The sequence below is a fragment of the Bombus flavifrons genome, chromosome 9, assembly GCF_040668555.2.
Source record: "Bombus flavifrons isolate JBK064 chromosome 9, iyBomFlav1_principal, whole genome shotgun sequence".
Taxonomy (NCBI): Eukaryota; Metazoa; Arthropoda; class Insecta; order Hymenoptera; family Apidae; genus Bombus; species Bombus flavifrons.
The window spans coordinates 10,812,578-10,838,903 of NC_138450.1; the positions used below are offsets into that span (position 1 = coordinate 10,812,578).

The 26,326-nt window shown below is 42.5% G+C and overlaps 1 protein-coding gene and 1 long non-coding RNA gene across 2 annotated transcripts in view; one reads left to right on the top strand and one right to left on the bottom strand.

The window, feature by feature from the left end:
• The window catches only part of LOC138183027 (zwei Ig domain protein zig-8), a 141,256-nt gene that overhangs the window by 23,776 nt on the left and 91,154 nt on the right, over positions 1–26,326 (bottom strand). The window lies entirely within an intron of this gene.
• The window catches only part of LOC138183029 (uncharacterized), a 116,087-nt gene that overhangs the window by 141 nt on the left and 89,620 nt on the right, over positions 1–26,326 (top strand). The gene's annotated exons all lie outside the window — the stretch shown is intronic.

Sequence of the window (26,326 nt, forward strand, 5' to 3'; positions counted from 1 at the left end):
GCTGCGTGTCCATTTCGCCTGTCAGCCTGACCGCCAATCTTACCGGCTACCCACTGCGAGAGATCGCACGTAACCTCGTTGCTTGCTACGTACTTTCCTTCGGTTGATTCCAACGAGGATACATTGCACGCGGATATAACGAGCACCGTCGTCATCGCCATCGGTACCGCTATCATCACCGTCTTCGCCGTTGCAACGATATGCTAATGAGCCTTGTATACGATAATACCGCAATAATAAGGAAAGCGACCTAATTGCGTGGTTGCCGGTTATCGGGATACCGCGTCGACATGTGCTACTTCGGACTCGCCTCGTGTTCTTTTCCTCTTTGCCAGGCTGTGAGTTTGAGCGGTGAGCTGAGGCGGAGGTTGATGGTTAGGCGCAACGAAAAGTCTCGATCGAGGTAAACGTTGCTTCGCTCGAAAGACTTCTAGTTAAAGCATTTTTAACGAACTCGCTCCAAGTTTTCCGCTCTCGTCATCGAGATTGATTACTTCGAGTAGCAAAAACGTGAAACATCATGCTTCTTTCGGCAGACGCTTGCGTATTCGACGTATGGTTAAGAAACTTGAAGAGCAGCGTTTCTTAACGTGGCGCTTATAACAGGCTGTTTTTGTTTTCCATCGTATAAATCTGTTTCCATGATTATCGAGCACGCTATCAATGCATATTATTAGACGAACCACATGTGCGTGATCACGCGAGTGTATAATGACAGGAGGTACACGCGATAACCGCTAGCGATTAGCTGTACTCCACTGTCTATCGGCTATAAGAATAATTTCACGGTGTTACACGATGGATACGCAAGTATCCCGTATATGTTCGTTTCGTTTGTCGATTCGATTGTCGAGTGTTTGTCGCACGATATCAACGTAAGATCGATGAATATTATAATATGTCGGGAAAACGTCACGCACGGAACCTTGTCTATCGGTAGAGAGTGCTGGGAACTGTGGTAGACGTAAACGCGCGGTAAAGGGGTTCCAACATTATTTCGAAAGCACATTGCAAGATTAAAATCGAAACGAGTTGCACGTTTGTAACGAAAATGGCTATCGCGTAGCACGATGAAAAGAATGCGAATGACTATGACGAGCGACAAGTTGAAAAATCCGCTCGTAATCCTAATTTTCCGCGTGTCACGTGCAATCAGATATCATTATTATTCGCGTTTACGACATCGTCGAACATTGGCGCTTACATCTCATGGTCGTAATATTTCGACGACATCGTGAAACAAATGATGTTAGTGGAACTCGTATTACATATACCTCAAGCTTAACAACTATCTAGTAAAGTTTGATGAAATCTACTTTATAATCCTCGGTTTCTGAAATATTTGCAGTGAAATTTTGCACATATGGGACACTGATATAATAACTTCTGCTTTCACGCAATGAATACACGTTCTCCGTTCGTGCAAGCTTGCACGAGTTAAGGACGAGAATTACGAGCCAATGTAGGTATAATTCATTTGGATGGATAGCAAATTCCTAAATCATTTCTCAAAGAAAAACGTTGACTGAACTTTCGCCAGCGTTTGTGCATAACGCAGAGTGCTCATTGCGTTCCATTGATCCAATTTCAGTTTGATCCAATTTCTATTTAACCGTTTAAAAATTCTTCCAAGTGAGCTTGCAAATTAACGAAAGCTGTGGTTTCATGTTTGAAATCTCGTTCCACGGTGCGAACTGCAAGACGTCCATTCAAAAAAAAAAAAAAGAAAAAAAAATTGCACTGACTAACCGTACAAGATTCCAAGCCAAAGTTATGAATAACGTTTTGCGTGACGACCGTGCCTTTGCACACGCGGGACCATTCATCAGCAACGCCTAGCACGTGAACCCACCGATAACGACACCCTACCGGCAGATTCGATCGGTCGATGAAAGGGGCGGCTGTCGAATGTACCGCGAATCAGTCGCCTCGTCTCGATCTCGTGGTTCTATCGGCTCGTTTAACAGCCTCGCTCTGTTGTCAGGCACGGGAAATAAATTGAAGATAAACAAAATTATCGGAGCCACTTTTCGCTCTTACTTAAATTTGAAATTGTCGCATAAAAACTCCGACACGTCTGCGCCTCCCCTCCGTTGCGTTTTTTTACAATTTGCTCGACGCGTCGAAAGATTCTGCGCGTGCGTAAAGACGATACGAGCGATACCAGCTACATTTTGCCTGACCTGTTTCCTATTTCCGCCGCACTCCATTTCGTCGGTATTTCGTAACATTGATCGGCACGCCACGCATCGCAAATTAACGCGACGATAAAACGGCGCATAAAAGCGGTTACTTGGTAGAAATATGGGCGACGATCTCGCGGAGAGATCGTTTCACAGCGAAGCGGTTACTTTCCGAATGCCTGTAATCGTTCGTAAGAAGACAGCAGCCGCTAATTTCGAGACGTGCGACCGTATCGGGCGACCAACGATTAGAGGCAGTAAAACTCGCGGCTGTGACTCGGGCTGCATAAGTTTCTAGCACGGCACGATAAATCCGCCGATAACGATGTCGGCATGTGTGCACACGAAATTCGAAGGAGGCAAGCAAGAGGCAGATTGGGGGTGTCGAGCTGCATGGCAGCCAAGTAAACGTTTGTCTCCACGTAGAAGGCGTCGACCTCCTTTTTCCGTGACGCGCGATCCCTCGAACACGACTGCAACACGCTAAGATTTCCGATATTTCGAAATTGATGCCGATAACAAGCTCTCGCTAGTCCCCGACGTCTACCGGGCGTTCTTGTTTCCCTGTTATTTTATCGGTGCCACGCACGAACATTTCCGCACGAAATTGAAAAACACCGCGTTCCACTGAGAGAATACGTCAGCCATGAATTCTTGCTACCCGATAGCTTACGAGTTTCTTTCCGCGTTTGCACGTTTCTCCGGGGCGAATTCCAAATTGAAATCCGCTCCGCTGAGAGTATCCCCGGCCTGTACTGTGCTAAACAATTTCATAACTCGCCGTGACTTCCAAACGGAGCCGCCGTCTGGTCAAGTCGCGTTTATGAGCGAAACGAAGGCGCCTTGAGCTACTCGCAAGACTTGGCGAATCCACAGGGAGTTCGTAACGAATGTAAAAGCTGCACCGAACGCGGCCAGTCCGGAACAAAGGCAAACGTGTTTCTGTTTCGAGCGTTATCCCGATAACATGTGAAATTGGTTTGCTAATAATGGAATTGATTCTCGAAGGAAATCGTGGCGAAACGTTGCACAAGTGTGCCGGAAAAGCGTAAATTCTACGTACAAGCGGACTCGTTAATTGCACAACTCTATAAGCAGACCTATATCTTGAAATAAAATCCATAGAGTTCGTAATGCCGCGCACGATGAAAACGTTACATCGTTGTCGCAGCATTTGTAGCGAGCACGCAAAATACAGTTTATGCGGTGATAAACATTCCTCGAGGAAATTTCTATGAAGCATTGTACCAGTTATCATCGTGGACACCGATATTTGTACTTTATAGTTACGTATCGCTGTAGCCAGGGAGCGAGTGTGTATAGGAAATTTTGTATCCTGGCCGAGATCCAAACGCATTTTTCCACCGAAAATTACAAATGCCTTGAACGTTTGTTTCAGAGGGAAGCGTATTTAGTTTACGATCTTCATCAATACTTATTACCTTTTGTGCAACGTGTCGCGTTGGTAAAATAACAGTCTTATTGTTCACGGCTGGCGTAGGAACTTTATAATAGTTTATAACACAGTCGCAGAGACAATTATAACTTTTCTCTTTCGTGCCGTCTGCCAACATGCATTCGGTTTATCTTTATCTTTCAACGAGCCATAAGCGTAATGCTAAACACGGTATCTCGTGCAGAGACGTCCCCATCGAATGGCGCGACAGAGTTCCTGTTAATCAATCAAACAAGTTAAAATCAAATAGACCATAGCGAACGCGTCTCGGTTAATAGCAAAGTTACATTTCGGTAGATTTGTTCCATGCACGTGTATCTATTAGTATGTCGGAGGACGCAACTTCCCGAATGTTGCACGGTCAAAGGACGGCCAATATCGGAGAAGTCGAATCCGGTGAGTTTCGCCGTTTGAATTCTCACAGTCCGTCTCTCGTTTCCTTTCTTGACTGGATGACAATCGAGAAGGGTTACACGGGTATTATACAGCTCGTTACCCAATCAGCAAACTTTACCAGCAGTTTACCTAGAATTCCGTGTAGATTCGCTTCTTTAGATTATCGATCTCCTTTATCACGTCACTGTCCTAATCCGCCGTTACCTCTCCCTTCTCTGTACTTCACCTTGGATTACTCGTATTTTTATGGATCTCTGCGCGATACAAGCATCTTATCCACCATGTATTTTACATTACAAAACGTAAATGGAATTTTGAAGTATACGTATATGTATAGTGGAAGATTTGGTTCGTAGCAGGATCTGGATATCATCCAAGAATTACCCCGTCATATTGAATTAATCCAGCCTCCGGTTCTCTTTAAACCAAAAAGTTTATCTGCACGTTACTTTGTATAATCAATTCGTCGTTTGAGTTAAACACGGGAATTGTATTAACCGAGTCGGCCAACTTTTAAGTATATGAAGTTCGATGGCTTTCGAAAAGCGCGGCTTTTCCGGCAAGATTTTCGTCGGTATGCTGACAGGAACTGGAAACGGAAAACGTTTCAATACGAAACTTCTCGACGTCGGGAAACTCGAGACGGCTCTCTTACCGGAGGAGAACGCGATCAAAATGTAGTCTAGTTTCTACGAAGTTAATAATACACTGGAGTTCGGATAGCGTCAGGCAAACTATACTTTCGTCGTAATTTAAAAAGAAAAACCACGTCCAACGAACAATAAAAAAGAGGTGAATAGGAAGGCTAAATTATCTGTAACACAGATTATATCGAAGTTTCAAGGTAAGGGTAATGAAAATTCCAGCAACTTTTCTCTGCAACGCCGTGACTCACAGAGTTATCATTTTTTATATTCATGTTCCCCTAAAAGATAATGCACTTAGTTTCCGGCTTGCCGTAAGCCCCGACTTAACAACCTTTGCTGTTATTCCGACACGATGGTACTTGGCCCTAGGAGAGGCTCGTGCTCGTTGAGTACCTGGAGGCCGCGAACTGTAAGCTAACTGAAAATTAACGTGCCAGCGAAACCTTTAAAGCCGACGAGAATTTACGTAGTCAGAGGTCGTTACGCATAGATTTCGGATGGTCGTCGGCCTGTTACGTCGCCCATTCCACGGCCCAGTTATCAGATAACATACCAAAACGAACGTCTATTCCGATCTCTTGGGCGAGCCTGCAATTCAGTCGCGCGATATTTCTTTCATGAAATTCCACCGGCCATTCTTGCCGACGTTCAACTTCTCGTCGGAGTTTCTTGGATCAGAAGCACGAACGGCCGATATCTCTAGGTCCGCTTTTACAAGAACTCTCGCGAGAATAATTGAAGCGGGTGAGAGCGTGGCGTTAGTTAAAGTTTGACGCGACAAAGAGGGAGGGATAAACGCGAAATAATTTCCTTGCCGCGCCGGTTGAATGGTAGTTTTCGAGAATTAACGAATTATCATCGCACCTGTTGGCTCGGCAACGCAAAGTTGAACAGGGTTTAAACGCGGGGAAATTGTTTCAGGTTTCAAGTTCTCGAACAATTTTCAGTGGATTGGCGATAAGCGCTCGCGAAGATAAAGTTTGCTCGAAGCTCACGGCGAATAGCTCGTCCCGCGAGCGAGAGCTTATCATTTCGTTAGAAACGTAACGAGCTTCCGAACTTGGACGCATCGTTGCCGATATTTCTCGCCCGTCCAGATAAACCGGGAAATGGAAAAGAGGTTGATCTGTCGCGTTAAGGTTTCGAGAACGACGCACGCGATGTTGTGGAGCCGCGTCACAGATGTCTCGTGCGGTATTAGCGTCGAATATGGGACAATTTCGAGCTTTTGAGCCGCATATGTATACGTACGTCTAGTTTCACCCGAACGAACGCGGCTAATTACCTCGAAGGTCCTTCGAAATCGTTCGCTGAGGAACTAGGTCGTAATTCGATGTTCGCGACGTAACGCGAATTTACGTCGAACAAATTTACGTGGCTTCACAAACATGTACTATGGAATGGCTGATCGATTCTCACTGGATGGCAGTGCAAAGTATTCTATATACTTGCACAATGCAGTATATCGGCATTCGTCACGAAACACCGTGTTCACGTAAACCATTAATCATCAAGTTGTCACACGACGACAGTGCACACTGTTTCGAATGTCAATATAATCCGCGGTACTAATGAACTCGCGTGTATATTAATTCGTCGGCCTTCCGGCACACGAAAGCACGCTAATATAGATATCGCTGGAAAAAGACGTTGCTTTCTCCCGATGATATTCGAATAAATGGAAATTCCGAACATTAACGAGTCGCAAATGTTTGGGAAACAAGTACGCGGATCTCCTTCCTTCCCTCTTCCTCTTCCCTTCAGCATTCGCCTCTTATTTGAACCAGTTGCGACAATGTCTATCGCGGGTCAAGCGGCTTGGCCATGCGTTCACCTTTATGCCCAATGTTATCCTTCTGGTCGAAATTTTTATCGTTTCAGCAATTTCTCGAGCACGTTTTATCTCGAATTGGCAAGGATGTTCTAATAAACGAAACAAAACCAACGCAGCGGAATCGACAGCTCCGAGCACGCTGTGAATTTTGTTCTGCTGCAGGGAACGTTCCATCCAAAAACAATACGCTTTAAAAATCATCATCGGCAAAGCGAAAGAATCTTTTTAGACGATACAATAATCAGCGGTGAAGGAGCGTTGAATTCAGGATTCGTTTCTCTAAGGAACGTTTGTGCAATATTTCTTGCGAATAGAAACGTTTCCTTATCCGCTCGCGACCTCGCTAAAAAATCTCCAGTCAGAGATGTACAACATTCCTTTCTTCCTTTGCCTAAAGTCGCATCCTTTGATTAATTTTCTACAGGCATCTGGATCCGCTGGAACACGACAAATATATCCGCCCAGCCGTCACCCACCCCTCGTCCGCGGCCGCATTTTTCTTCCGGTCCTCTGCCCATTTCCCGGCTGCTCTTTCAGCTACTCAACCTTCTCGTGAATTTATCATTTTACGAATTTGCTGCCGACTCGCTCTTTTTTTAAACTTTTCGCCTTTCTTCCCTTGTCGTGTTACGTTGTCTGTTACAAAGGAAACAACCCCGAAACGCAGAAAAATCGCGCGATCGATATCTTTTCGTCGTTACTCTTAAACTTTATGGTAAAATACAATTATCGTCGTATAATTGTCTCGAATGACTTAATTACATTCCAGCAATGCTTTTTACAGCGACGAACAACATTCCCCCGTGTTCTCTACCTTGTGTCACCGAAGTCGTGTTTTTTGTCCCAAGTCTTTCGGGCGACTGGTCGCTGAATACCTTAAAGCTTTCAACCGGTATTAGACAACAGAATTCCCACGAACGACAAATTTATTTATCGATCCGTCCTGCTGCGCCTTCCCCTGTTTTATCCTTTCGGTTGATCTCTCGACCACTTGTCCGACTGTGTTTCGACGAGGGCCTATATTTATTGCGATCCTATACCGCGATAGCTCCTCGTATTCGTCGACTAGCTCCACTTCGCCTCGACGTTTCTTGGATTTTTTACCCTCGATACCCACTCATCTTACCTTCTCCTCGCTGTTCTAAGCACTTAGATACCTGACAAAGAAGATACGCTTGCGTTCAAATTGCTTTCCAATTCGATAATCGTCAAACATACAGTCTACCGACTGTAATCGCAAGAATTCATCTTCTTTTATCTTCATATATGTTTTATATATGAAGAACGATGAAGATTTTTACGACAGAGCGAAGTTTTAAATCGAATTATTTATTTCGTCGAAATTTGGCAAACTTGATTTAACTGCACTTGAATTGGAAGAAACTAACTCCAACATTCGTGATACTAGAAGATGTACAAAGGATGCAGCGATTAGTGCTTACGTGCAGAGAGTAGAATTTAAAAGCAATAAAGAGATTTATTATGCTGCTTATGCGCCTGTATAGAGACGCTTAAATGAATATACAACCTTAAGAAGCAGAACAACAATATACGAAGACTTCGAGCGATATGCGTTAACAATACACGTCTCTAGAGTACTTGTCCCATTTCTTCAAAAAATAAAGAATATATAAGATCTATGATGTGGAAAAACGTTGAAAAATTAATCGCTGCCTCAAGACGAAGTCTGGTAATTTCATTAAAACGATAGTGAACGTAATTCGATTGAGGGAGTGATTAAAACCGGGTTCGCAACGAGACGCAATCAATTAAATCTACGTAAACGGAATTGCAGCGTTATTCGTGAAACGAACGTGTCCTTTTTGGAAATTATAGTCCATTCATCAGTTTCCATCGCAGGAGAAGGTAAGCTGGTCGTCTGTACGCCAGGTATTAATAATTAGAGTGGATAAAAGGACGTAATTGAATCAGTGCCTTAATTAAAAATCGCAATTAGTGTCTCTTAACCAGAAGCCTTGGGGCCTACCTTACGTAAGCAAAATTAAATTAATATGCAGTCTGGTCCAAGCTACGGCACTCAACGGTTTTGCTTAATGCTAGAATTACGCGCGATACCGGAAACAAGAGGCGAGTGACAGTAGAAAACAAAGGGGAAAAGCGATTTCGCTTTGCAAGCAAAAAAGCAAAACGAATCCAGAAGCTGTTCTCGCCTCGAAGAATCGTGCAACTCCGACACTCGTAAATAATGCGATTTTCCATCGCATGGTTAAAATCACCACGGCGTGTGGCGGTTGCCGTTGGTCTGTCGATCTAACCAACGCTCAAGTTTGTTGCTGAAATCGTGGAAGGAAAGTACAGACGATGGAGAAAGAATAGTAGCGGCGGGTGGATTACTGATTGCCGACGAATGCGGATTGCATAACGAAGAACAGACTTGAATCTAGCACGGCTGTTTCTTTTCATCCTTCTCTCTCGAGCTTTAATCCCAAGCTTTATATCGCTCTAAGGAATTATAATCTGATATGGTTCCAGTGCATGCCTCTTATTCGTCTGCTCTTTCGCGTTTCAATCTTATGTTGCTTAATCACATCGGAATTGTCGACTTATAACAAACAAAGCGATCGTTCTTCAAATAGATGCGTGGCGATTAACCCGCAACGGTATATATCGCAAGTGATGAAGATTGTGGTTCGGGACCAGCGTTTGGCTAGCGAAAATGATGCTGTTGTACAGGGTGTTCGTAGTAGAAGTATATTTGGCAGAGCTCGCTCAAAGCAAGCCTAATCGCTAATTGTCCTCTCGATGCAGGAAACGTAATAAGCCAGTATTGTATTCGCTTTTAGCCCTCAAAATGTTGGAAATGCAATTAGAGTCCGGCAGGCAATTAGTACGTGATACTCCAAAGTAAGTACGGATTACCGATACCATTGCGTTATACGTTCACTTTACCAAGTAATAATAGTGTTGTTAGTGAACGTGACAATTGCCAGTCTTCGAGGAAAGACTTTGCTCCCAATTCAGCGACTATATTTTATAAATCTTCGACCTGAAAGACAAGTTCGTTCCAGCGTTACGATCATTTCACGGCCCATTTTAGTAAATTCTCGTTTCCCAGAGGATCGTATTTCTGGGCTACAGCTTCCTGGAATTAGAGTAAGATTTTTACAGTGTAATTCCCTTATTATTTGGCAAGAGACACGAACACGAAATGCAGAGACATAAAAGAATCCGTGCAACGTGTTCGAAAGAGTTTTCTCTTCCAGTTTCTATGATATGTGCATTTACACTCCTTTTCTATGTGCTGGCAGTTTTCCTCCTTCTTTTCTCTATTTCAAGCAACTTTCCGTCGGTCTTCCTTCCACGCTATCATGGAATATTGCAATTCTGTACCGTTATATAGGCTACTTTATTTCTTTTCTCTTGCTTCTTCTCCTTGTGTGTATGCGAGCATACTTTTGAATGCCGTTCCTCAATCGCTTTGTCTTTTAATTACCAACTAGGTGGTCGTTAAATTTGTTCCACAATGAAAGACCTATTTTGCACTGCAAACAGTATACGGTGTAAATGTTTCGTTAATTGCTGCTCGTCGAAAGAAGGGTACAATTTTACATAAGCAAACTCTGATCGAATTAACGAAGCATTAACATTATATGCAGCATAACAATAAATCAAGCGACTACTATGCCCTGAATCGAAAACAAGGATTATATAGAGAATTAAGAATCGTTCGATCGATACATTTACGAGAAGAGTTGATAATACTGGCAGATTCAAGCAACGCGGTCTAATCTAAGCAATCGATCTAATTTGGTATGCATTAATAGCGTGAAATTCGTAAAGCAAAATATACACGAGACTCTTGTCTGAATTACGGTAAACATTTCGACCCATCGGAACATATTGAAAATACATAAAGTTGGATTAAAAAATAGACGTCGTAACAGTTCGAGCAAGCAACGGGAAATACCACGGGAAATTTCGGGAAATAGTTGCCACGATGTTTAACATAAACTCGACAAAAAGCATGCTACACGGTATACAGTTTTACCAATGAGAATGTTTCCGTACAGTTAGCGAACGAAGGGATCCATTCGCAGGCGCTGAGGGAGTATAAAAACGAAGAAAAAAAACAGGCAAGCGATCCTTTTCGTCGACGCCTCCGTTAATTCACCAAATTACCTACGTCTACCCTATAGGGAGCGACAGCCAGAGGCGTAAGAACGAAAGTGGTACGACACGCGTTCCAGACAAAGACGTTCTCGTTTCGTAAGTGTCGATTCGCCTGACCACCAATTAAGGAAAAACGCGTGCATAAAAGAACAGTGAAGAGTAATCCACCTAACGCTACCCAACTGTGAGACGAATACAAAACCCTTTGACGCTTCCGTACGTGTCGCAATTACACGGAACAAAACAGCAGCCCGCGTCTTCCCTCCCACTCTTCTAACTATTCCTTTTTTTTTTTCGCTGTCGCCCTCGACGTTGCCTCGCTGCAGTCTCACACAAAACAGCCTCGAAATTTGCGTGCGCGAGTACCTTTGAAATGCAACGAATTCTCGCCGTTAGCTTTGTGCTTTTTAAAGGAGAATTGTACGGCCAAAATTTCAATGAACAAGCGCCACGCACACGCGTATACCGATGTATGCGTTCATCCTACGCGCGGCGTCCGCGTTCCAGCTACCGGTAATTGCACGATGGTTACGAGAAAACCGCAGCTTATGTGTTCTCGTGTTGATAATGCAAGTGCCGTGATGTGCGGCCCTTGTATCCCTATCGCTCCCGCTCCCGTTCCCACTCCCATATCCTCTCATCTCAAAGAGGATTATTCGATATTCCTAGTTTACCGGTTCATACGTTCATTGCGGTGCGGTGCCTCTGTTGTTGGAAAAATGGTCGTAATACGGAAAAGATAAAACCGTTTGTTTGACGAACGTAGTTACGCAGTTGATTCGCCTCGGTCTTTGCATCCTTTGGAAAAATAATGAAACGCGCTTCCAGCATTCATCGGTCGGCTTTTGATCAAACTTTCACAAGGCAAACTGACGAGTTTCCCTTCAATCGATAGATTTTATTGTTGTAATACGATTTATCGATAGCAGCAGAGGATTGATAGATGCAGAGGGAGAGATGCGAATATTCGCCATACTGTCTCAGAGCTCTCCAGAGTGAATTCTTAAAAAAGATACTTAAAAAAGATGCTTCTTCTTTTGTTACTACGCGATTTTATCGTCGCTCGTCTCCTCTTCGCCGCATTTCCACACATTTTCGAACTTTCTCTTGAAAAATCAGAGTCTGCACGTTATAACCGAAAATGGTTGCGGTAACCGAGTAAACTGTCGGCGTTCTCAGCCATGAAATCCTTGCGAGAAATTCAATAATGGTATCACCTCGAGAGAATGCCCCATATCCAGAATTCCAAAACGAAGAGAGAGTGTGTGTGTGTGTGTGTGTGTGTGTGTGTGTATGCGTGGGCGCGTGCGTGAGAGAAGGGAAAGAGACAAGCGTGTGTTGGTAAATAGAGAAACTGTCTGCAACAGGATAGAGCATCGACGGTTAAGTCACCGATGGTCGATACTCATGGCAATTTCATTAGACCTTCACGAGCTTTGATTCGAACCTCGCCAATGCGTGAATTAATGCTCGACCAGCGAAACTCGATACCGAAACCTATAACATAAACTTGGGTCGAGTGGTGTGCACGCTCTGTCGCGTCGAAGTTGGATTAAATCGTGATTCGTCTTCCATCGAGAGGCGTAATCGGTGTCAACCGAATCAAGGATAGTATTAAACTGCCACGGAAACGCGAACCCGTACCACAAACAGAAAATGCAACCAGATCGTAGGTCGTGCTAAATACCACTCGAGGATGCAATGCCTGTTCATCGTATGGAATCGTCTAAATCGGTCGAAGCGCAGTGCGAACAACAGAGGACGGGGCTCTCGTAGATTATAGGATGCAAGTCGACCGACCTGGAATTTATTGCGTTTCGATTAGAGACCGAATAACGGCAGGTTCGGTCTATTGAAGACGCTTAAGGCGCCTCGAGTACTCTGCAACGGAAAGGTTAGCTCGGGGGGCTCGCATAAGAGAAACGATGAGTCTCAGTGGGTGCTTCACTAGCTAGAAAAGAGGGCCAGGCCAGCCTGAACGAGTTGTGCAGTCAGCGCAGTTTAGTTTGCACTCTGGTGTTTTTCCTCGTTTCCTCGTACATTTGGAAACAAAAATGAAATAGAAGAAGGGAAATAAGCGAGAACTACGGAAGTCGCAAATACGAAGCTGGGAAATTTGAATCGGCGCTTCTCGGGAACGGACGATGGATGCGGCAGAAGGATGGAAACGGTCGACAAGAAATATGAGAATGGAGACACGCACTCGAAATGAACGAAAAACGGTATGGGAACGCGCCATAGTTCGGCAACATTAGAAACGGAAAGATATCGCTTAGGTGGTTCTGTCGAAAACAGTTTTCGGCCGGTGACTGGCGTTGGCCATTTGCCAAACGAACCTCTCGCGGCTACCGTGTGCACGTTACCGGTCGAAAACGCCGAGCGAACCTGAATCGCGGAAGACGCGCGCGGATGGAAACAGGACACGGGATAGGGGTCGACGGGATAAAATAAAACGAGGATAGTCGCGACTCCCAGAAAATAGAAAGCGCGTAAACATATAAATCTCGTTGGCCGAGAGACCGAGACTACTACGTTAGCTGCAGTTGGAAGTTAACGCTCGTTCCGTTTCCCTTTACTCTTCCTTCCCGGTTCCTTAACCGCGTTTTATCCCCATTCTTTCTCTTCTATTCGCTTTGCGACGACTATTTGCGGAAAACGCTCGGAACCTTCGATTCGGAGAAGATGAAACGGATACGAATCGTTCGAGTTATGCTCTTTAACGTGTCCGCGACTGAACCGACGTCGTTTTGGCTCGTTCATTGGTTTCCTTTTATTTCGTACGTAATCGTCTATGCAGATATTTCCTGTCAAAGTCTGAAGGAACAGTCAACACGACGATACAAAGTACAGGAGATACGCGGTACGGAGGTACAGAGCCGAGTACGTCAAAGAAATAGGATGCCATTAAGAGTAGACTTGTTCCGGTGTTGATTTAATCGACAACTTTGTTTGTTACAGTGAAAGAACGCTGACCTAAATTGAGACTTTCCAGCGGCAACGAGCTAACACCGACGCACCTTTCGCTGTGTTTTAAGAACGTCCCGTGAAAGAGCGAATAAATTTAAAAACACTTCAATTACATCGGCGAAATAATCGTTTTCTATAAGAGATTAACGCTTTCCAGACGAGTAGTCGCGATAATAATTTGCAACGAGCGTGTCGTGTTATAAGTACGTATAAAATGTTACCTTGATTATAGAAACTATCGTTTAAAAAATTATCATAGAAGAAGCCCGTGCACTGCTTAAGGATGACGTTTAATGCCTGGAACGGAGGAGCGTAAGGTTGCTAATTCAATATCGGGCTAATGGTTAGCGTGGAAGGATAATCTGGACGCGATGCGCCGGCAAAGTATTAAACGCATCGCTAAATAATTCGAGAAAAGAGCGAAAGGCTGTAACGATGGCGAGGCGCGGCGGCAAGATATTTTCTCTGCATCGCTATTCGATCCATGGCTGGGATCTCTTTCGGGATAGGGAATTCCTCAAGCGTCATCCGTCGATTATCGGTTGATTTTCGATCCAGAAGCGTTTCTGGTGAAATAAAACCGGAGCGTAATATAGAGATGCCATTGCGGTGCGTGGTATCGCGGCTGTAAAAGACGAAGACGGATAACGACCAACCGACGTAAATACGCTGCCTGCTGGCTCGCGATCTCTATAGGCAGGTATTATCTACACGGACCGTTTAAACCTCCTATATAAGACACGTATTCATATTTCTTCCTATGGGAACCGGTACCGTCACGCGATACACGAAACTCTGTATATCCCGTAAACGGTTTTATAACCCAAAGTTGAAGGTATGCTCTTACTACAAGCGAGCATAACGTCGTGCTTGTAAAGCGCTGCTAACTCATCCCCGTGACTGCGCGCGGAATTTCAAAGCTTGTTGTTCTTGTCTGTGCGATTGCGACTCTGGCCGAGGAATTTTTGTTCCGAGGCAATGCGACGTCTCCGTCGATCTCCAACTTTTCCGGCCCACAAGATTACCCTTTTCATCGATCGTGCAATTTTATTTACAACAGGACGTGATACGCGAACCTAATTTGTCATCGACGTACACTCCGTCGTAAATTCGAGAATCTGGACCAATGATACCCATGGGGAAACGCGAAACACGCGGATGCTGATTGTGAGATTGTCGAGAAAGTAGATTAATTCTCGTAGTTAGTCGGACATAGCTCGTTGCCTCGAATTGCAATTTACCGGAACCTATAATTGACTAATCCTTCGTTCCTCGTAACTTGAACTTGCTTAATTTAATTGTCACTATGTAATTCTCACTTACAAGATGTACTTTGACAAGCTCGTCTACGCTTCCTAGGAATTTAGCCCGGTCGACAAACAAAAACACGAATGTAAAAAGCTTGGAAGAACGAACCTCGTCTCACTGCACATCGGATTTCACGATACGATTCTCTCTATAAATTTATGAAACGTATGGAAACGTGTATGGCTCCTTAAGTAGACAGCTGTAGGAGATCGATTCTGATCCATTTATGTTTGAACCAACGGATTACGAATTTATTTATTTATTTATTTATTTATTTATTTACGAATTACAGACGACTTTCTTTGTGACTACACGAGTCAAAGTTCACTCTCGTGATACTTTACAATTTTCTACGAAAAATTTCACGAACCAACGCCTTATATCCTGTAGATGGACAATCGTAAAATCTTTATCACAGTTTAATCCTTTTAGGGAGCTTCTAGGCTTCGCAATAGTACCTACTGATATACGATCTCACTGAATGTTCCGTGTCGTTTCGAGACGTGGAATAAAAATTCAGTCCGAAGGATGTCGGTTGAAACGAGGCATTAGTCTTTGATCGCGTTTCGATGTTTACCCCATATTCAAGAAACTCTGGGGTACATTTCAGGGTAGACGCGATGAAATTTTCATCAGGCTCGCCAGTAAACGTAACATCGAAGGAAATAATTTTTTGCTGAAAGGCAGGCTAATGCTTACTGACGCATATATGTAAATCCTATTGTAGGACTTTTTTATTTATTTAAAAATATTAGAAATTAGGGTTTCCAATAATTTCTATCCTATATGTTAATTTTATTTATACAATGGATTAAACAAGAAACGATGATTATTTAACGTAAACTAAATATAGTAATGTGCTATAACTAGGACAACCAAATAGTTAATTCACAACTCTCGTCACCACGGTTCCAACGCTCTTTTTCACGCGGACCATCCTCCTCGACAACGCTGACGACACTCTGACCTCTCAACTCACGACTGCCTGTTAATTCGTCTTTCTCCCTTAAGCATCCCTTTGTCTTTTCTCATAGCCCCACCACGTACGTGTTCCGCAACCGTCCGCGGCCATGGCCACGTAAGCCTTTTTTCCGCCTAACTATTCGACTGAAGAACCGACGACACACTGATGGGCCGCATTGTTTATGGTTCACCCGATATTTCTTAGACAATCTGTCCACAATACTACGCTATTCTGGTAATTTCACGGATAATTTGTGCAGGGCTGTATTCGACTAGTCGAATCAGCTATTACAAACGAATAGCACAATAGCAGCAACATCTAATAACAGGTATTCACCTGTATTGCGATTGGATATTGCTCTAACACAAGATTAGCGATAAATTTATCAGTAATTATCGATAAGCCACGTAGTTAATGAGGACGCATACGCTGCAATCTGTTCAGCGGCCTGTTTACCGTCGCTAATTGAAAGTAATGAAATTTATAACGGCGGCATAAAGTTTTACATGTTCTTTAGACGTGTACCAAGCGGAATACGCTGGGGCCATTCGTTGAGCCTCGCGATCCGCAAAAAGGAGAACCAACTTACCCATTCTATGAATATCCGTTAGTTACACGCCGGCTTTTCATTCGATAACATTATTCCGTTGCAATGTTAACAAGTTGCTTCGAGCATGGTTGAAAAGGTACATTTTCATATTTAGGTTGACGAATTCATATTTTACAATGGCATTATTCGCGTTTATAACGCGTTTACGTACGTTTCCAACATAATGTCGTATCGTTCTTTGAAACTGCGTCTTGACACAATTTACCAACGCTACTAATTTGCAAAACATGTTTTAATTTCGTCGATGCCGAATTAGTCATGAACAATGTAAACGTCGTGAGCGTCGCAACGAAAAATCTTGTTCAGCTTGAGGATTATAACTGTAGCGGATATAACGTAAAGGAAAAAATTGACAAATGAAAGAATGTAGAACATATAAATATACGTAGAGCGTCAGAGAAGGTGAGCATTGCCCTCGAGTTGTTTCCGAAAGTTAAGCCGGCTTCGCAAACAGAGGTTAACAGGTTTGAGCAAAGTATGTTGAAAAGAAGCGAACGTAATTAAATTGAGAGACGTATCCAAAATTACGGAAGCGAACGGTAATTTAGTGGACGCCTTTGCGACCATTTCAACTCCAGTTCACTTCCCTTTCGAAATGTCCGTTCGTCACAAACGGAATAAACGAATTTTAACGATACTCGCGAACGTTATTGTATACAACAACGAGTATGTGACCGGAACAGGTGGCTCCGTTTACAGTAAGAAAATATTTTTAATTATTCTTTGACAGACGTGTTTTTCAGCCAACGACAAATTAGGAACAGGTTGCACGCTATAAAATTTCGCGCGTGCTACGTCTGAGCGTACACTGATTCTATTTGTATCCCGTTTAAGTAAGCAAGTAATCAATAGCCATTATCCTCCTCCGATCATAGTAACGTTATTAAAAATAACCTGAGGTCAGTTGCGCGGCTATGAACCGTTTTTACTTAATTAGAGGGTTAATCAGTTAAAAAAAAACATCTTTGAATTCGAGTAGTAGCAAAACATAGAGAGTCGTAATATTTAACGTATCCTAATAATAGTGTGCTCGACAAAGTAGAATCAAGCACGTACGTAGTCAGACAGGTGAACGCTAAAATATCTATACGCCTGGTCAAGTATAATAAAAGCGTACGTAGCCAGGTATCTGTGTCAAAGGGGAAGCGAAATATATAGATGGATCAATGTCACTCTACGTGCTTTCGAATTAATATAATAAATTTAAAATTTCGTGAAATATCCTCTCTCGTTATTTATTACAATGCTATAACCGCTCGTGATTGAATGCACTTGTCGTTGGTTTTGAAAATGCAGAGAGAAAGTAAAACATTGTCGCTGCAGGTTGCCAGAGTAAAAGCAACACCACGTAGATCTATCTTTATTTTCTGTACATCTTCCGTGAAGGGCAGCAACGCTCATTCGCCGTGAAACTCCATTGTATTTGCAGCTGCACCAGAAACACATACAATGGTTTCTAGGCAGTGGTATCTACTGCGAGCTGAGTGGGTTAGGTTGCAAGCGATGTTGAAACTACCGCAGTTTCAACGGGAGACCCCGGCTTACATCTACAGTGAACCATATTGTGCATGAGAGAATGCGACACAGAGAAAAGATTCGATCGTTGATCGACCGAATGCCAAAGCATTAATGTTAACTGCTGATTAACTCTATTGAACCAGCAATTCGGAAGCAATCGTGTGATAAGACAGTTATTCTAGACAGATAAAATGTGTTGAGAATCGAAAGACAATGTATAAAGAGTTTCGTTTCGTAACGAAGCTCGTTTACCTCGACGACTGAATCATGAAAATAATTTGCAAGCGGAGCACGTGAAAACGCAAAGTGCAATTTACGGTCTAAACAGTTTTCTCTGCTATCTAGCATCAGCTTTGCAGTAAAATTATACAGCTGCCTTTATAAAATTACGCGAAGGTGGATGAAGATTCTTCTTCCAGGAGAATGAAAGCAGAGTCGATTGCAAGAGGGTAAAGCTGTGCAGCCGCGAAATTCCTTATCCGACTCGATAACAGTTTCTCCTTTTCCATTGACTTCTAACGCGCAATGTCTATCTTCGCCCTTGTAAAATGCATTCGACGAATGGTAAATTTAAACGTAAAAATAGCCCGAGAGCCGTTCTTTCATTTTACTTGGTCCGTAATCCTTGGAAATGTCTAGAGAGTAACTCGAAACGTTTTCTAAACGCTTTTTTACTCTCCTCTCGAGAAGCAAATGCGAAACTAGAAATAAGTCAGCTTTCAGCGGGAAACCGATTTTTATTCGGCGCATTGGAACACATATCCGGCCCCAGGAGTGTGCCAACAGTTTCCATTTCAGAATAAGTCAGAGGAAAGTCGCCTTTCAACGAGGCCGTTTGTAACGAGACAAAGGGACGTTTATTCGCCGCTACCGGAACTCGGTGTCTCCTTACGAATTACTTTCGCGTCGGGAATCGATTTCCAATCGCCCGCGGCCAGGATCTCCGCTGTTGACTCGGCACGAACCAGATAAGATGGGACACTCGCGAGAAAGAAAGAGTACAAGGAAGAAGATAGGAGGATTTGCCGAGTCGAAAAGTGGAAAATGGACTGCCCGGCCTCGGGCTCTCTCGAGCCCACGGTGGTAAATATTCCAAGATCTGGCTTCGAGCCGCTGTTTTCTCGAGGAAAATTGAGGACTTGTACACATGCTGCCCTGGTAAGGCAAGACGCGATACGTCGCTATTGTTTTTAATCTGCTCCACTCAAATTGCCAGGATAAAAGTTTTGAAAAGGCGCACGGCCGAAATGTAAATTCATCGAGCTTTCGAATAGAAGCATGGATAAAAGGAGACGTGGAAAATAAAGGATGGAAAAGTTTCGTGGCTCTCGGAGCGGAAAATCGCTAGCTTCCGAATCGAAGAACACCAAAAGACGAAAATTTTAACAATGTCTGGATAAAGCAAGCATTTTAAAATTAGTTTGGATTAATTCTTTTTTTCTCTCGTAGCGTTAGGATGTCAAAGACAGGATTGTACATTTGCCAAAGGCATCGATAGATAACATGGAGCGATGACTGTCCATTGCAATTTTACGTATCGAAAGAACCGATTCGATGGCTAACATACCTTTCATCTACTTCGAACTGTGCTTCGATTTCAAGAAGGTAAGGCTGTAGATTCGAGACGAAAGAGATAAAGATGGGTAACGCTGGAGGAAAGGAAATACAGAAAGAGAAAGAGATAAGAAGCTCTGACGACTCGCAAAGTGAAAAATGGACAAAGTGACTTCGCATTTAAAAGAATCCAACAAAAGTGGATCTTCGGACAACTTTCGTGGTAACATGAGTTTCAATTTTCCTAATGGACCAAGAGCTAACCTCGTTAACAATTATAGCGACGAGGAAACTCGATGTCATTAACGACAATATCACTGTAATCTCGAGCCGTTTCAAAGTCACAAACAAAAATCTGCCTAAAAATATTTTTTTAAAGCAAATTTATTCCATCGATTCGTATCGATCGACACGAATACCCTTTAAATCAATTGGAGTAAACTACAAACAAAGTAAGCTTTAACAAAGATCAAACGCGTCGAGTGTGCTACAGATGAAAAAGTAAAAGAGAGAGCTGCTGGCTTTGCAAAGCTATAAACAATAAAATAAAACGAATGTTAAAATTGTCGATCATTGGATGTCCTAATTAAAAAAAAAAGGCCCCCATTTCTCGATGCCATCAAACTTGAATCGGTGTTTTCCTTACGTTTAGGAGGAAGTGAATTAATAAAAACCAACGATCAAGTAGAATTCCTAAGCAAAGGTTCATTCGAATTTCTCGAGATTAAACGCGTGCCGCTTTATCTAATGAATCAGTTACGTATACTGTTAAATTATACAAAAAGTATGTACGCAATTATTCATTGTGTATTTATATAAAAATTGAGAAATAAAAAGAATAGGTAAAAAAATTGGTGAAAGATAAAATGAAATAGAAATAAACGATTCGCGTACAATTTGAAAACAGTTACGCGAAGTGAAACAAGAGAGCGTGGCGCGAGGATCTAATCGAAACAAGCAGCATGGGACTTTTAAAAAATGCATCGCTGCAATCTGTTTAATGGATTCGGTAGCTTGATCGTACTTGGTCGAGTAATTGCGATCGTATGAAAAATATTTGTTTCCAAAGTAAGCTCTCATTAATCTCAAAGTTGACATAATACGTCAGCCAGTGAATAGATCGAATCGTTGACTAATTGAGTAAATGACAAACGCGAACGGCTATTGTCGAGACTGAATTTCAAAACAAAAGAAAATGAGCGAAGTAGCAACTTAAGAAAACTGTGAATCAAACTAACGAGCCAAGACGAATATCGATTTGGCGCGGAATTTAAAAACTATGTGATAATTAGGTGTCAATCTTCAAATACTCTGTTTTAATTCTTCTTTCGCGATCTTTCATATGCAAAATAGAAATTCTACTTTAAGATTAACCGTTATCATCGCAAACAGAAATCTTACAACGTGGAAATTACGCGCGAATATTAAAACAGACAGGCGACACTTGTGTGAATTACGACTATGTCACCAATAATAATGCGAACGAAGTGGTTATTAATAATGACAGGCTACATCAAGCTTCATCTCGCGATGGCTTCGATGGATCGATGTTGTCGAACAGTAAAGTCGGATAAATCTAAGATCGGATTGCGGATTACGGAGACAAGTACCATAGAATTGTACCGTCCTGGTCAAAAGTTTGACGCATAGGTATTAATATCTATCGTTGTTTGAAAACGTCCATTTGTTTCAATAATTTACAGACCATTTGATCGCAACGTTCGTACGTCTTAGAAACAGTGCAAGACGTCTATCAAATGATAGGATGATAGCGAGGTTTCCGCTCGAAATTCCAACGGTCTCTCGAAATTTCTAATTCATGCGAATGTAATTCGGAGAATCTTATGGCAAGGATTAGATTTGATTATCTTCGCTCCAAAGATAGATAACCGTTATTAATTATAGTCATCGTGAAGGTCTTTATCGCGGCATTCGGTGGATTCTGTAGCTCGTTTACCAAACACCTGCGATATTTCGTAGACGGATTGTACCGCTCGAGGATTTCGCAAACCGCCCCATTGGCACTGCCAGTGAAGCATGTTGCTGACCCACGTATCGACCACCAGGGGCTTCCCCAATCCCCGCTGCTTCGGCCGCTACGAACGGGGTAGATTTCTGCACAAGACACGCTTCTCTGCACACGCTCCACCCCGCTCGATTCTCGACACCGATATTCCTTCGTCCTCGCTCGTCCACCGCCTGTTTACATCGTTCTTCTCTCGACACCAGCACCACGTATCTGTTTGCGCGGACGTAAACCACCGACCCATAGTCTCGTTCCCCTTGCGTTTCTATTCCTTCGTTGCTTTTGAAAATAACGCGCCATTTTTCTTCAGCCGTTTTTTAAATTTTCCCGAAGATAATTAAAAACACGAGAGATTTTCTCGCCGATATGTAAAGTAGAGAATTTAATGTGTTTGCTTTTATTCTGCCCGTATAAACGTCATTCTCCATGATGCGTGTAACAAGAACACGAGTAGTCTGATTTGAACAAATTTTGCAGCACCGCTGTCTCGCCGCGCTGAAGTTTTATACGCTGCGATTTTCGCAGATCCGTTACTGTCAGCTCTTCCCTCTCGCGCACGCAGTGTATCATAAATCCCGAAATGCGCTCCTAGTAGGAGATTTCGAAATAAAATACTTCCGACAAGTAAATTTTCTTAGAAAGCAAAATAGAATAAAGGGGAAAAATCAAATTTGCGAACTATCGCAATTTCTCTTTTCCATAAAATTGTTATTTATACGACGATTATAAAGCGATCAGCACTGGCGTTAGCACGCGCATTGTTGTTAATTTCGCGGCCGATATCTTTCTGGTAATTCAAAGCAAACGACTGATTAACTGACAAATTGATCGATTCGATCGATCGTTTCATCGACTGACATAATGGCGTCGCTCGATACGAGTAATTTTTGTTAATTAAATAAATTCTCTGGAATTAATAGACACTTTTAATCGACGATGCTAATGAGACCGATTAAAATATTTTTGGCATTAAAATCCATCGCTTTGAAACTGTTTTGGAATTCAGTCAAAGCAAACGTAAACGTTATCGTTAAATTTCAGGGATAATCTTCGATGATTAAAAATTTGTTTATGACAGTTTATCCGGTTCCTGTTTACGAGATAAATCACGACCAAATAATACACATTTATAACACGCTGATATATTCGTTTTAGGTTCTTTCGAAAATCTCGAGAGAAACTCCATTAAAAGGTCGAATCATTAGTTTTATCGTGGTGCGCGTGAAACCGCGATATTCACAGATAGACAGTGATACGTAGAGATAAACGACCACGCGAGAATTATTGAACAACGTGTGTAATGAAACTCTCTTTCTTCGTGATTCAACTCCTTGACGCGCGAGCACTCGAGAGCTGTCGCGACTGGCGGAAGTATCGAAGTTCGATACGTGGATGAATTGCAGCTCCGTTGTCGCTGCGAGCACCCTCTTGTCTCGCACGTGAAACGATTGTCAGCGGCAGTCGAGCGTTAATCAGTCTTCAATTTGTCGCCACCGTAATTACGCTACGTGTTCGTGAACATCCACAGGCGATCGTGTTGTAGAATTCTCTTGATGCGATCTCGCGAAACCCGTAAACCTGTTTCTACAGCGCGTAAATCCTACTATCGTTACGAACAATCTCCGTTATTAATATCGATCAACCAATTACAGTTTAAACATATGGCTATAGTTGCACCATACGCGTATAACGTTGAATTTACACGGATATTCTGAACACGAGCGAAAAGAGAAAAAGCTTTAAACGTTATGTTCCACTTTTAAGTAACGTGTCAGGAGATTAGCGAAAGGTACGTTCTAGTTGTATCTTTAAAATCCTCGGTTAAACAGCGATCGTCCGCCTCCCTACAGTACAAAGCGTGAAACACGGCCAAGTTCTCGAGAAGATACGTTCTCGATTAAGCTATAAATTGAGATTTACTGAGAAAATCCCATACACCTTTCCTTTTGTCGGCTGTATTTTTTTTATTTTTTCCACCGACGAGAAAGATCTCGAGATGTACAATAGTAATAGCTGGCCGGAAGTAAATTTACGAGGACGTTTCTTCGAGAAGAAGCAACGATGAACGGTGGTTGGTCGCGTGCGAACGTGTCCCGTCTGAGTATCCCTGGGGAAGTAGCTGTGCAAGGAGACCAGGAGGATTCGCGCAGAGTACACGAATACGTTCTTCGTTTTCCAGCATGGTCACCCGAGGGAGTTCAGTAAACGCGGCAGGATTATCCGTAGCGGCAGTAGCCCGGTGGTTGCAACGAGCTAGAACGAGGATCGAAGAAAGAGAAAGAGAACACTCCGGGGGCACAGCTACTCCAGACGGTTAGCAAGAAATTAATTCCCGTTTAATGCAGTCCCTGGTTAGCATTGCAAATCTCTGCCGGGCCAGAGCACCCGCGGCTTTTCCCGCTTTTCCCTCAGGGTCTCTCATTTTCCTTCGTCTTTCGCACTGTCTGCTTGTCTGTCTGCCTCGCTGCCTCCACGTCTATCTACCCGAGCCACCGCTTCCACCTACAACCACTTTTCCTTCTTTCTGCGTATTAGGCAAATTTCCTTGAATTCGTGCTTCGTTCTTTGTTCGAATTTCCACGGTTTCGGCTTCGACCGCGAAGCTTTCGACCTGCTTCAGAAACAAGCCTGGTTTTACTTGTTTAGAATCGTTCGTTGTACTGTCAATGAAAATAAAATTCGACTCGCCGGAGGTATTTTTTTAAAAGGGGCTGCCGCTTGATTCTTACGACTAGGCGTGAACCGTTCTATCGAACCGTAGAGAAATATACAATCGATTCGATCGGTTCTTTCGCTAATTACATTCCGTTCGTTAAACGAACAAGTTGAATTAAAACATTCTTCGACACGTTATTAAAAATAATATTGGTTTTCAATATTCAAAGTTTGAAGTTGGTTGATTAAACATTCCTATCCACATGCCAATTAGATTCGCAGCTAAATTAAGGCGGGATATCTTTCGTTTGTTTCGTTTGTTAGTCGTTATAAATCTTACGGGGCAGCGAAAAAGGAGAATTCGGGCTACTTAGCTTCCATAAGGAAAGAGAACCTTCCGTTACTGAATTCCTAAGAACACTTTGAATACATTAATACCGACGGCTTTAAAAGGAACCTCAGTTATTATCATTGATTATACTCGTAACTTTCGAGTTAAGCTCGCAATCTCCGTTGTAAAATAAGCTCCGTCTTAAACGCTTTGATCAAAGGCTGCGAAGCTTTGCGAAATATACTAAAGTCTGCTAATCGAAAGATAAAAAATAGCAAAGGGAAGGACCGTAAAGAAGAGACTATAGGGTACACAAGTAAAAGAAAGACGTTCACGACGACTTTTAAAATTAAAAATTTTTCCCCCGGGATTAAATGAAAATAGGCATCTACGGGATTATGAATTCGAGAGTAATAATTGATTTTATCGTTAATGATACAAATTTCTTCACGCGTTATTCAAAATTAATCCTTTCAATGGCTTCCCACGGAATCTACAATACGCTGATGATATTATTCCCATTTAGTTCTATTGTAAAAACGTTACGTTAATATACTTCTCGTACAGGACCGTGAAAATGGCTCTTTGAATTATAACAGATTTTACGCTTGTCGTGTATTTCTACTATACTATCAAGCAAATGATGTTCCACGATGCATTGTGTACGTTGGTTGAATCTGCATAAAAACCAAATTACCTAAGCGTGCCGATTTCGTGGCACTTTTCGTCACACACGGCATTAACATTGAATTTTAGCTACGCACTTTACGCAAATCATTCATAATATTTCGCAAATTAATCGCTTCCATTGAATGCATGATATTCGTTCATTTTCGTACAAAATCATTTCAACCATCATTTTCGACCGTCTATGTTTTATTGACGGTTCGCGTTGGTAAATTATACGCCAGTAGAGAGCCGTGAAAGAGAAAATGAAACGAGCCAATAGAAAGAGAAATAAAATAACTATACTATACCGGCCAGGACACTTGAATAAAGAGGACGTTCATCGAATGAATTCATTTATAATGTATGGCTCTGTGATCGAATATGAATATTAAAAAAGAATGGTCGTAAATATTTTTTTATCCACTACCAAGTTTCTAGCGAAATATTCACAAATTGTATAGTGATTTAGCGCTATTCATCGTTATTGTATTACGGTATCGTATCACATTTGTTGAAATTTCTGTTCTATCAGAGGTGAATAGCTGATCGCTCCGACAATTTTCAGCAATTTTAACACGACGACGATTATTGCTTGCGTCATTCGACCGCATATCCATAACACTGCTTTCTGAACGATAGAAACAAAGCTATTACAAGAAACGTAAGTTGTAGTATTTTCGAAAATAGAACAGCGTGGGTTCGCGCGCGTTTACGATCGATTTCGTTAGTGTTCGCGATAGCTCTCGATACGATCTGGAAACCGTAACGATTATCAACGGCAATTATCAGCTTGACGTCGTTAATACGATGTTGATGCGAAAATAAATACGAAACGATTTACGTAACATTTTCTGCGAAGAAAAGAAAGTTTCAACGAGCAACTGTTCGATCGTTTTCGAAGTATCGTCATCGTCGTCGACGATCATCGTTCTCAACGAAAACACGTGGACAGATTTGGTAGGTTATTTAAGGGATATGTATTTCCGATTCCCATTTCCCTTCCGGCATTACGGGGGTCAAACGTTCCATTTCCCTCGGTATAGATTATTGTTCTCCAACGATAAATTATGTGATCGC